The sequence below is a fragment of the Pogona vitticeps genome, chromosome 6 (genome assembly GCF_051106095.1).
Source record: "Pogona vitticeps strain Pit_001003342236 chromosome 6, PviZW2.1, whole genome shotgun sequence".
In the NCBI taxonomy this organism is placed as follows: domain Eukaryota; kingdom Metazoa; phylum Chordata; class Lepidosauria; order Squamata; family Agamidae; genus Pogona; species Pogona vitticeps.
This window is the reverse complement of record NC_135788.1, coordinates 116661306-116674383: the sequence shown is the minus strand read 5'-3', so window position 1 is coordinate 116674383 and position 13078 is coordinate 116661306. Positions and strand designations below refer to the sequence as shown.

The 13078-nt window shown below is 43.5% G+C and overlaps 1 protein-coding gene across 2 annotated transcripts in view; it reads left to right on the top strand.

Annotated features, from left to right (window-relative positions):
• The first annotated feature begins 519 nt into the window (after positions 1-519).
• The window catches only part of CHD8 (chromodomain helicase DNA binding protein 8), a 72222-nt gene continuing 59663 nt past the window's right edge, over positions 520-13078 (top strand). For both annotated transcript variants that reach the window (XM_072977011.2, XM_072977009.2), the window contains exons 1-2: positions 520-682; positions 2960-3029. The gene's annotated coding sequence lies outside the window, so the exon portion shown is untranslated. The remainder of the gene's footprint in view (positions 683-2959; positions 3030-13078) is intronic.

The following is a 13078-nucleotide window of genomic DNA, read 5'->3' as shown; positions in this document are numbered from 1 at the left end:
CTACATTATAGTCCCTAAGGAATTCTGGGAATTGTAGTCCCAAAAAACCCCATAACCTCCCCATCTGTTTCATACTTTCTGAGCCAGCCCAAAATGGCTTCCTTACATCGGTGGCTAACACACTGCCTGATTCCTCACAAATGGATCGTGACAAAAATTCGGGGAGCCCGCTAGCTATCACCCCTAAGTCTAAGTGGAGAAATCATACTTCTTTGTTTTTAAAAGGCATGTTCCAATGTTTACTATTTTAGCGCACCCGTCGTGGGGGGGGGGAATAAAAAAACATCATCAGGCATCCGTATAGACAGCCTCGACTGGGCGAGGCCCCCCGGAGTCTCGCTTCCCTTCTGCCTCCCCCTCCCCCCGCCCACTCGCCCGCCTCAAGCTCTGCTGCGGCGAGCGAGACTTCCTGGAAGGTTCTGTCAACCGAACTTGCTGCCTGGTCCCGCCCCCTGGCCTCATGCGGAGGCCCTTCCTCAGCCCGCCGTAGGGCTCTTTGGCCGCGGAGCGGAGCGAGCGTGTGGGCGTGGCTTGGTGGGCGCCGGAGGGAGGTTAGGTTGCACCGTCCATGCTCGGCTGCCTTGTTCTCTCTCTCTCTCTCTCTCTCCCTGGGAGAGGGGAGGGGGGGCACGGGAGGGGGAAGGAAGGAGCGGCTCCTTCGAGGTGGGATCGGGACCCTCAGGTAAGAGCCCGGGGGGGTTGTTTCAGAGGGCCCCCCCTTTCCCTTACACGCACGAGGGCGGGGGGTGGGGAGGGGAGAGAGAGAGAGAGAGAAGCAGCAGCAGAGGGTTATTATGGGATGGCTCCCCCCCTTTTGCAGGATGCAGGCCCTGTGCAGGGATGGCTCCCCTTCTCTGCCCCCCACACCATTCCCACAGTAAACAGAGCCTTTGCTTCCTTGCTCTCCAACCAGGATTTTCTCTCTTGATTTTATTTGTATATTTTTAATTTTTATTTTTTTTATATTTTTTTTAAAGGCAAGGGGGTGGGAGCGGGGGTGGGGACTCGATCCCTCTTGGGCAGCCCTTCAAGCCGGGAAGGGAAGAGAGAGAAAGGGACGTGGGAGGCCAAACCTCTTCGGTGCAATCCTCCTAAATGAAGAATATTTATTAAAAACAAGAGGGAGACGTGGGAGGGGTCTTGGGGCACATTTCAGCACTAGCAGATCTGTTCTGGCACCAGCCTCCCTGGATTGCAAAATCATACATACATACACGTAGGCATATACCTATATACACACAGATTTATGCACACACACACACATAAACACACATGCATACATGTATATCTATATGTCTGTATCTCTCTGTGTGTATATATATATATATCTATATCTATGTATATTCAGATGCATGGGGTGCAGTCTTCAAACCCTTTTTACTCTTCAGGCATCTGGAGAGGTGGGTTTGCCAGCTTTGCAAGCACCGCAGGGCTCAAACCTCCCTTTTTGGAAAAAAAAATACAGAGGTAGACTAATATAACTGGGCCATAGAAATGACCAGGTATCTAGGTAATCCTTGTAATTCTCCTTACTCATCTCCTTAGAGGAAGAAAAATGCACCCACGATGCAAGTGACTTTTTTGGATGGGTTGTGGCATTTATTTATTTTTTTTGCCCAGGCCCTTGCTGATGGAAAAGAGGTGGATACCTGTGCGCTTGGGAAATACTGGGTGTTGTGGGTGGGAGTGGAAAGAAACAGACCTGGATGTGGATCTTGGAGAGGAGAAAACGAGTTGTGTAGATTTGTTGGTGTTGCCGTGGGCAATGGGAGCGATAGAGGTGCTGAATTGCTGGTTCCTCTGCATTGCACTGGCATTGTGTGCGTGTTGGGCACGGGGAGGGGGGGGGTCTGTCAGGTTAATCTGTGCAGACCGTGGTAACGACAAGGAAGAGGGACGGGTGCATGTGTGTACATCGAGTGTGCTTAGGGGAGGGCCGTGTTGCCACACGTGGTTTCTTGCACGGGGAGGGGAGGATGACACTACACTATATTCTGCATGCATCCCTTTAAAGCAAGTTGGAGGGTCTTTCATTGAATGCGTGCACATGTGAATGGCAGAAAAAGCCGCTTTAAGTCTGTTTTGTTTGGGTCTTGAAGGTAGGAAGTGGAGCTGCAGTTCATTTCCAGCCTTCCTGTGGTTTTGTGTGGCTGACGTGGGATCAGAGACGGTTCATCCCCCTTGCTCATCTTTCCATCTTTCTTAGTTTTTGAACACCTGGCAATGGCTGTTTTCTTAAGAGGTGGGGGTTGAAGATGTAAAAGAATCTCTTAATGTTACCAGGGTATATATCTTACCTCTTTCCCCCTTCTCTGTTCTTTGATACTGACAAGGTCAGAGGAAAAGTCATTCCTGTATCACTGATGCTGAAATGTCTGGGGGTGTACCTTTGCACGTCTTTCCTGCAGCTCTTCTTAATCTAGACGCACCCTTGCTGGTGTTGTTATTGAGAAGGTTTCCCCAGATCTTGTCAGTTTCACTGGCTTCTAGACCAGTAGGCAGTGAGAGGAAAGGGCAGAGGAGCGACTGTACTTGTAGTTTGTAATAAACTGAGTTCTTTGTTATTCCTTGTTATGCTTTTTGGACACAGGATCTGAATCTGAACTATTCTGTTATGTGGGAGAAGACATACATGTACCCTAATATGTGTCATTTAGGTATAAACTCTGTGTGGACTGCTGTTGAGGGACTAGAAAAGCTGTGTGTTGTAAATAAGGTATTTCTTAGGATCTTTTGTTTTCAATGTTGAGAGATATAGCTCTACAGGGCTGAACTAGGAGGGAGAAGTAATGATTTACAGAACTCATCATTAAGTCATAGTCTCCCCCTGCCCAGATAAATATATGTCTATTGGTTTCCTGGAAGCTAACATTCAGTTTCTAAGCAATGTGAAAGAATACCCACCTGCCTGCACAGTTTTAAATCCCATTTTTCCATGTTTCCTTTTCTCCTTCTGCAGAAAGCAGCTGTGTTCCTGTGCTGTTTACTTGGAAGTAAATTCTGTTGGTGTTAGTAGGATTTAATCTCAGGTAAGTTTAGCTACAGTTGGGGTAGAAAGAAATGTATTTATGTAGGAAACATTTTCATGTTACGTGCCACTAAGTTGCTCTAATGACCTTTGTACAGTCTACCTTATAGAATTTTTGAAGTATGTATGATATTTCAAATTTCAAGGCCATGTGGGAGTTTGAATCTGAGTCCTAGTCTGACAATCTAGCCACTATGCTATGAAGAGGGACAAAGATATCTGATTTTTACATGCATTCTAAGGACTTCACTGGCATGTTAAAGCCGCATTATCAGAGATGCTAGGGACTGAAGGAGGGGATCAATAGAAGTTTGATTCTGTGCACTGTTCCATAGAAATAAGCCTTGTTCCTGACCAACAAGTATAGAATTGCAGCCATAGTGGGTTTTAGAGTTCTTTCAATAGAGGTTGATGCTTGGTACTCTCTATTTGAAGGATTTTGAGAACTCCTAACAAAGCAGTTCCATAGATGTCTACTCCAAAGTAAGAACCGTTGAATTCAGTGCAGGCTATGTGCAGACAAGCCAATGTAAGATGACAGCCTTGTGGAACTTCACGGCCAGAATCATTTTGGAGATTTATGCTGGTGTGAATCTTAATTGCATAAATGGTTGCAGCAAATAGTCACTAATTAGCAAATTGCCACTCATATTCCTGGTCACGTGCTAGTCATGTGAGTTGTTGTGTGACCAGGGATGCAAATGGCAGCTTGTTAATTCCTGCCTGGTTGCCTGCCTGCTTGATTTATAGATTTTTGTAACTGCTTCAAAAGAGTTACAGTTTCACTGCCACTAGAATTTGTTGAAAAATCAGACCATTAAAAAAGTAGTAAAATAATAATGAAGAACAATGAGATTTCAGCCAGTGAGCGGAAGTTGTCATGAAAACATTAAAATGAAAGAGGTGTGTTTGTTTTTGTGCATTTTTGTTTCGAAGGGTTGTCTTGGTATGATGTGGAAGATACCGTTTTGTTCTATTATAGTTCTGTACTTGTATTTTGGAGCCCTGGGAAATGTTCAGAGATCAAGCGGGACACTTCCCTGAGGTTGACCCTGAGTGTCTTGCTGAAATGTTGTAAAATGCTCCTCCTCCCTCCAGCTCCTGCACTAAGGATTTAATGCATTGGGAGGTAGGGGAAGTCAATTGTTGAGGATTTCATGGAAAGGCCTTGTATTTGTGTCTTGGTCGTATGGGCTGTGTTGTTGTATGAAGAAAAGGGAGACAATGACTTTCGTCCAACACAACCAGGTTAGGTAGCTTTGCAGGTCTGGGGACCACTTTTCCACCTCTTGGAGGACCCACCAGCCCTAAAAATGAGCAACAGTAATGGGAAATCAAAAGTGAATGTTGCTGGAAGTCTATTTTTTGTGGGTTCTGGGGTTTTGTTGCGGCTTGAAGGACTGCGACCTTTTTTTTTTTTTTCAAACCTACTCTACTTAGATGCTTCTCGGCGTGAAAAATGGCTCTGTTTTGCGGATCGTGTTTTTCAAACGGAGGGCCATAGAAATGGCTCTGGAGGTGCACTTTGCTGATTCCTCTAGCAAACAAATTAGAGAATGTTTGTGAAAGCTAAGTGAGTTACCTGCAGTGCATGGCTTAGGGTGTTGTAGGTCCCAGCTCCAAATGTTAGACGTTCAGTCCTACCTTATCTTTGATCTTGGCATCTCTGTCACTTTGTCTGCCTTCTTCCTCTGGGCCTCATCCACACCTCCTACCTGGATCTCTTGTTATTTGCAGGCTTAGAGAGAACAGGTGAATTAGTAGCAAAATGACTGGCATCCTTAGCAGGTCGGGTTGGGCTCCCCTGTGGTTTTGGGCAGCTTAGCCATGATGCCAACTTGGCAAAGATGTTTGGGAGGTGCTAGGGACTGACACCGCTTCTTACCCTTCATGGTGGATGTGGCTTTTGTTGGATACTAGTTATAGCGGGTGTACATATATTATTTCCAGCAGTCACCCAGTGCCAGTTTCTGGATCTTAGATTGTCAGAATGGCAGAGCTGGAAGGGACTCTGTAGATCATCAAGTCCAGCCGTTGTCTAAGTGGGGATTCCAACTTTCTATTTCTGGCTCCATAGCTAGATACCTAAATCACTGAGCCAACCCACTTAAGTCGGAAGGCATTGTTGCTCCTACATTCCACTGGTGGATTTCCTGTTGGCTTCGCTTGGCCACCGAAGCAGGATGCTGGGCTTAAAAAGCCTTTGTTCTGACCCAGCCGTACTTTTCTGGTGTTTTTATGCTCTCTGCAGTTGGTCACAAACCAACCGCACTATCCATGAATGTGCTGTTTTTGTGTTGTTGTTTTCCTCTGAGTCTTTTAGAGAGTAGACCACTGAGGTGGTTTATGGAATTGGCCATTTCAAATTTGAATGAATGAATGAATATGTATACTGTACTGCCCATCTGTCTGCCCAGGCCACTCTGGGAGGTTTACAACAAAATAAAGCACTAAAACCAACATAAAAGAACAAGCACATAAACCTCACAATAGTATGAAAATGAAAATCAACGTACTGTACGCTAAATAATTAAACTTAGAAGAAAGAAAAAAATACAAGATGAGACACAGGTAATTAAAAAACATTCAAGATGGCGGAATTGGTAGTTCAAATGCTGAAAAGAGCTTTGCGTTGTGTTGATGTTACATCTGGAAGTGCCTGTTTAAATTGCCAGGCTTTCAAAAGTTGCTTAAAGGAGCTCAGTAAAGGGGCCAGGCGAATCTCGGGCGGGAGACTCTTCTCTAGATGGAGTCACCCATGATGGTGCCACCAATGGTTCCTAGGTCTTCTCCGTGGCAGCCTCCATAGTCTGCAGAATGCCCTCCCCATAGAGGTCCACTTGGCATAAGCCTTGTATTTGTTGACCTCAGGAATGCATAAAGCACAACCCTCCAGATGTTTTTGGGCTGTTACTCTCATCAGATCTAGTATGGCAAGTGGCAGGGGATCATGGAAGTTGTGGTACAAGACCATATGGAGGGGAGGCACTTTTCCATCCTGAATTTAGACGTTGGGCTTAAGACCTTTCTCCTATCAGGCATCTAATCTTTAACTTGTTTTTATTCTCAGTGTTATTGCTGGCTTTTAAACTTTCCAATATTTTTTTTAATTGTCTTTCTCATTGGTTTTGTCATTCTTATCATTGTGTGGGCTGTTTAAAGCTTTGTCACCTGTCTTGAGAGCTTTTGTTAATTGGGCAACTGCATGCTTCTGATAAGTAAGTAATTAAACAACAATCTGTGGCTGTTGACGTGGGAAGGTATGGGGGTGAGCCATACCTCTGGCTCTGCTAGCTGGGGTATTCTGGGAGTTGTAGTCCAGAAATATAACTTTCCTAAAGAAGTTTGATTGGCCACTGTGCTTCCTAGGTGAATAGCCAGCCTGTGTGGCCTGCACTGTCCCAGGGCACCCCCAGAAGAGGGGAATGATAAACCACTTCTGAATATTGTCTGTCTTAAAAACCATGAAAAAGGATTGCCATAACTCAGAATTGACTTGATGGCCCATGATTATTGCTATTATTATTAAGCTCTGAGATGGATGGTCTTGTCCTTCTGAGACCTAATCAGAACTGGCAGAAATCTTTGCTTGTGCCAGTTTGCTGAAGGGAAAATAGGTCAAATAATAAGAGCTTGTAAATAAACCACTGGATGGACTTACCCAGTACCAGTTTTTCCAAGTGAACAGCGCTGTTGCAGAGTGTGAGAAGGTATATCTATTTATGCATTGTACTTTGTAGATCACCCAAAAATTAAAAGATTTCTGGGCAGTATAGAACACAAGCATGTACATATATGTCTTTATAGACATTAGTGGTTCCCAACCTTGGATTCCCCCAGATGTTCTTGGACTAAAACTCCCAGAAACCTTCACCACTATCTCTGCTGGCCAGGATTTCTGGGAGTTTCAGTCCACAAACATCTGGGGACCCAAGGTCATATTATGTAGAACTGGTTAGTGTGGTATCTGTATGTATGACAAAACAAACTGCAATAATATTCTTTTATCTTAATTTTGTTGCCTGCTAAAATCAACAGCGAAGAATAAAAACAAGACAACTTATTTATTTGAATTATACCCTACTGTTGAACCAGATTTATGACTTTAGGCAGCTTACAAGGTTAAAAGTAGGAACTAATCAAACAATATACTGATTTTTTTAAAAGGTGCTGATAAAAATGTGTGGAGATTTTTAAAAGGCAAAAGCTGAAATCCTGCTGCAGTAACTTATGCAACATATAAGGCTAATGCTATAAGGAGCAGTGACACTTTTTGTAAATTAATACATTTCTGACTTCTGTCCCAAGACGCCCATGTAATCCCTTTCATTGTCAGGAAGCCTTAGTAGTCACAGAACAGGAGCAGGAGGTCTTTAATTACTGGAATTCAATGCCACCAGGATTTTTTTTTTTTTTTTTTTTTTTTTGGACTTATACACCGCCCCATAGTGCTACAAGCACTCTCCGGGCGGTTTACAATTTCATTATACAGGCTACACATTGCCCCCCCAGCAAGCTGGGTACTCATTTTACTGACCTCGGAAGGATGGAAGGCTGAGTCAACCTTGAGCTGGCTACCTGGGATTTGAACCCACTGGCAGTGGAACTGTTCAATATTAGAGACATCCTCTTGTCCTGTGGTTTTCATGGCTTCCCATTTATGAAAGGGATTATGTCGGACCCTTAAGAACTTCGGAACAGAAGTGTCAAATGTTTAATTTGTAAACAATTGCTGCTGCTGTCATCAACCTAACATGTCATACATTATGCCAGCAGGATGTCAGGCAAAAATTTGTCATCTTAAAATGCAGTCTTCACAAATTAATTTTTAAAATCTGGTGTTTATTTCTAAAGTATGTGCTTTTTCTGTTTTCATCTCTCTTTGTTTCCTTAAAATCTGCAAATGTTTGACATTCTTTGAAGGTGTTAGGCTTTTGCAGTATATAAAGACTCCGGAATGAATGAATGAATGAATGAATGAATAGACCAGGCTTGAGAGATTTATCTTTCGCACACAAAATGCTGAAGTCTTTTGTGCCATTGCTTGCATGTTTCCAGATACTTTCAAAAACTAGAGAATCTCACCGCTTCTGCGTGTTGCTGGTAGAGATTAACTCCTAAAATTCCCATAACTCTTAGGAACTGAACTTCTTTGTAGCACTATACTGTATACTGATTATAAGCTGGCTGTCAAAGCAAGCAGGAATTACACACAGACAAATGAGTGGGCTGGCAGAGGTGGGGAAAAATTTATCCCTCTGTCTTCCACCTGTCAGTTTGGTTTCCCTAAGAAGCCAATTGCACAAGTTCCATGCTTCTGGCAGTCCACTTGGTACATTGCATTTTTATTAAAATTATAAATACCGTATTTTTCGCTCCATAAGACGCACCTTTCCATAAGACGCACCAATTTTTTAGGAGAAGAAAACAGGAAAATATAATCTGTTTTCTTCGCTCCATAAGACGCACAGACTTTCCACCCCCCTATTTTGTGGGGGAAAAGTGCGTCTTATAGTGCGAAAAATACGGTATATACCAGTCTGTTAAGAATCTTGGATACTGAATGTGGGAGATATTGGAGATTCGAAGCAGGGCCTTCTCCTTCTCCATGACCAGAATTGAAACATAGGATATTAACCTCTTGGGAAGCAAGTAAAAATAATTGCAGTTGAGTGACTTTTGGGGCTAATTTGTTAGGCCTGTGTAATCTGTATTCAAATTAAACACACCATCTGTGTCATGGAGATCATAAACATTGGCCTCAATCTAATCACTGGTCTCAACTACAGTATATTGAATCAGTTTGATGAATGGCCGATCTGTTCTGGTTGACATGACAATGTGTATATGTGTGTACACACACACACACACACACACACACACACACACACCTAATTTTGTGCATTCTGTGTGTTTTATATTTTGTTATTGCTAAGATGCTGGTTTTGCACTCTTTCCGACCTGACTATTGAATGACTCCTTTTCTTTTTTATGAATCCAGGTAAATAAAAGTATATGACATTGCCGCTGTAGCCCTACAATTCAAAGCAACGATTTTTAAAGAAATTCTGACTTGGGTTCTGGCGTGGGTGAAACTTAATTGCCCTTAGAATGTTGCATTTAATTCTAAACTGGAGTTTGATCTTCTCTGTGTGTGTGAATGCGACAAGAGGTGTTGATGGCTTGTCCTTGTCAATGTTCGGGAAGAGGAGGAAGCAAAGAAGCCACCCTCTGTAGATTCATGGGAAATTAATGGCCAAAGTCACTGATCTAGCAAGCCAGGATGGATTTGGAAGTAGACATGGGTCTTTGGGTGGCCTTGGCTGTAGACATGGAAGGAGTAAGCAGAATTTGAAAAAAAAATCAAATAAGGGCTCTGTCTGTGTGTCAGTCTGTTTTGTATTCTAGGCTGTCATATTACTGCAGGATGTGTGTCCTGTAGCCCTAGGATTTTTGTCAAGGTCATCCAGGTTCCCCCCTCTTCAGATTAAGATGGAATGGAACATGCCTACACGTCTGATTCTGTTATATCGTACTGCAGCTTAGAAGCACCCAGTAGCCTAAACCCTTCCTGTGTTGTACAGTACTAGGGAACTTTTGATTCTCTTGTTGTTTTGGCTCTCTGTGAGCCCCAGCAAGAATGATCATTGGAAAAGTCTTTATGGGAGTTGTAGTCCAAAAGAGCAGGAAGGCCAAAGGCTCCCCATCTTTGGGTTTAGAGCAGTGGTTCCTAACCTTGGGTCACCCAGGTACAGTATTCTTGAACTGCAACTCCCAGAGACCTTCACCACTAGCTGTGCTAGCTGGGGTTTCTGGGGGTTGCAGTCCAAGAACACCTGGGTGACCCAAGGTTAGGAACCACCGATTCAGAGAATCCAGAATAACTCGCTTCTCTACTCCTGTTGTTGATTGCCATCAAGTCGCTTCTAACTTATCAATGAGTGACCTTCAAAAAGTCCTATCCTTAACAGCACTATTCCGGTCTTGCAAACTTAAGGCTATGGGTTCTTTTATTGAGTCAATCCATCTAATACTCTGCTGCCTCTTTTCCTGCAACCTTCAGCTTTTCCCAACGTTACTGTCTTTTCCACTGAGTCTTTTCTTCCCATGAGATGCCCAAAGTATTATAGCCTCGATTTAGTCATTTTTGCTTCTAGAGAGATCTTGATTCGATCTGAAGCTCATTTTTAAAAACTTTTTTTTGCAGCCCATGGCACTATCCTGCAATGCCACAGTTTTTACTGAATCCATTTTTTTCCCTTATTATTTTCATATTCCAGCTTTCCCATCCAACCATAGTTGTCCTAGTATGAATGCTCTTGGTCTCTACTCACACATCCTTATTCTTAAGAACTTTTCTGGTTCCTCTATAGCTGTCCTTCTGTGTCACAATCCTCTTCCGATTTCCGGGCTGAAGTGTTCATTTCGATAATAATTGAACCAAAGTATAAAAAATCTTTAACCATTTTGGTGTTTTCATTGTCAGTATCAAAGGTATGTAATTCTTCTGTAACCCTGCTTTTGCATTTCCTTCTTTCACCTTCCTCTGTAGTCATTTCAAACCACCCCAGTTTTCTGCCAGTAATATATGGTCATTTATTGGTCATCATCATATTTGAACAGTAGAGCTGGAAGGGCCCTACAGAGCATCAAGTCCAGCCCGTCTCAAGGAGGCACAGTGGGGAATTGAACTCCCAACCTCTGGCTCCACAGTCAGTTCCTAAACCACTGAGTAATCCAGCAGTTAAAGATCAGTGTTTATTCTGCTAGTTTCCATGCCTCGTTTTTCGAACCTAATCTAGCTTTCCGTACGATATATTGTGAAGGTTGATAAGACCCAATGACAAAGTAAAGCGTTGTCTGACTCCATCACCAATTGGAAACAATTCTGTTTCTCCAGATTTTGGCCTCCACCTTGAGATCAATTAAATCCCTGTGTCTCCAGCCACGTGCAATAGAAAGCATGGAGGGTGACCTGTAATGCACCGTCATAAAAGCCAATATTGAAACTTATTTTGTCCATGGATGTAAAAATAGCTGTGCATGTTTGAACCTCTGTTCCAGCCAATTCAGTGGCCGGCCAGACACTGCCTGAGATGTTTAGGAGGAAAGATGCTGTGGGAATGCCCCTCCTGGTTCCTGCTTGTCAGCCAATGAGCAGAGCTTCTGAACACAAGCAACTTAAAGGCTGTCCTCGTTGGAGGACTACCAGTATATACAGTGGTGCCTCGCTAGACAGTTACCTCGCATGACAGTTTTTTCGCTAGACATTGGCTTTTTGCGATTGCTATTCCCCCTATGGGGGGATTTCGCTGGACAATGTTTGGTCCCTGCTTCGCAAATCGATTTTCGCTAGACGACGATTTTGACAGCTCCCTGCACGCTCGCAAACAGGTGTTTTCGCGACCTAAGCTTCACAAGACAACGATTTAAACAGCTGATCAGCGGTTCACAAAACGGCTTTCCTATGGCCAATCTTCACTAGACAATGACGATTCTTCCCCATTGGAACACATTAAACAGATTTCAATGCATTCCAATGGGGAAATGCTTTTCGCTAGACAATGATTTCGCTAAACAGCGATTTCAATAGAACGGATTATCATTGTCTAGCGAGGCACCACTGTAAGTCCATCGCCAGGCAGTGACCTGTTAGCACCTTAAAGGGCAGCTGGTGCAATCCGGCAGTAGCAAAATCACCTTCAGGATCTGTTCCTCTCCATAGGAGAGAGCCTGTCACATAAAATGAGCTCTTGCCCATGAACGTTCATACTGCAAGGAGACACCAAGCCCAAAGACGGAGAGTCAGTTTGAAGAGATGGGGTGATTTTTCTGCAGCCTCCGAGGATCAGCATGAAGAAGGTGTGTTATCCTTTCCAAATAATCTTTGGCTGACGGAATTGCCCCATGCCTCTCTGTCCTAGAATGGGGGAGAAAACAAATTACAACTGCCGTCACCAAGTCCTGCCAAATCTAAAGCTGGGTTTGGATGCCACCCCTTCTAGCAGTGCTGAAATTTCTTTTACCATCCGCTCCTCACTTCCTTAATGAAACTGACAGGGTCAGGGGAAGGCCTTGTTAGTTTCAGCAGTGTCTTAACAATTAAAAAAAATACGTACACACTGCTGTGTGCCTGAATAAGTGTACAAGCGAAATTTCCCCATTTAGACCATCGTTTTGCAATCGCAAAAACATCGTCGTAAAGTGGATTCGTTGTAATGTGGGGCAATCATTAAGCGGGGCATGACTGTACTGTATACCTGTCTATTTTTTTATTTTTTATTTTTAGTGTAGGGGAAAAGGGGAAATAAAACCACCCCCACCCAGGGGATAACAAGCAAGGGTAGTGTGCTAAAGGTCTGAGAGGAAAGAGGGTAATCTGATTAGGTTTTCCAAAAGGCTCTGTCAGTGTTGCTGGTGAACTCCTGGCCAAACTGACCATTTCCCCCCTCTCCTAAGCATTAAGGAGAGGATCATTTTGAAAACGGTTCCCAAATTTATACCATGCTGCAGGGCAGGAATGCTGGCGGCAGATCCGAAAATGTGTTATAGATAAATGACATTTCACAGGCGATATGCCCCCTTCCAAAAAAAAGTGCACAGAGGCATTTAACACTATTTTAAACTGATGCTTAATTAATTAATTAATTAATTACCTACCCTACCTGTCTCCTGGAAAGGACCCAAGGTGGCTTTCATCATCAAAAAAAGACAGCTTTTAAAGCTAGCAACTGTACACATGCAAATATTTTTTTAAAAGAATTAAACCAGGATTATGTTAAGTTGTAGTTCAACATTTCTGGAGGGCACCAGGGGAGGGAAGGCTCCCGGGCAGGATCCATCCGTGATGTTTAGAATTTGTGGAAGTTAAGAATCAAATGGCTTCGAATTGTACCTGGTTATGAACGAAAAGCCGGCTCAGATGAAGTAGAACTGATCTACCGTATGTAAGCGGGTTTTATACGGAATCCGTCCGTCAGGTGCGTTTTGTAGTTCAGGATACGGCCAAGACCCATTGAGGATGCTGTGGTGGTGTCTTGTGTGTAGTTA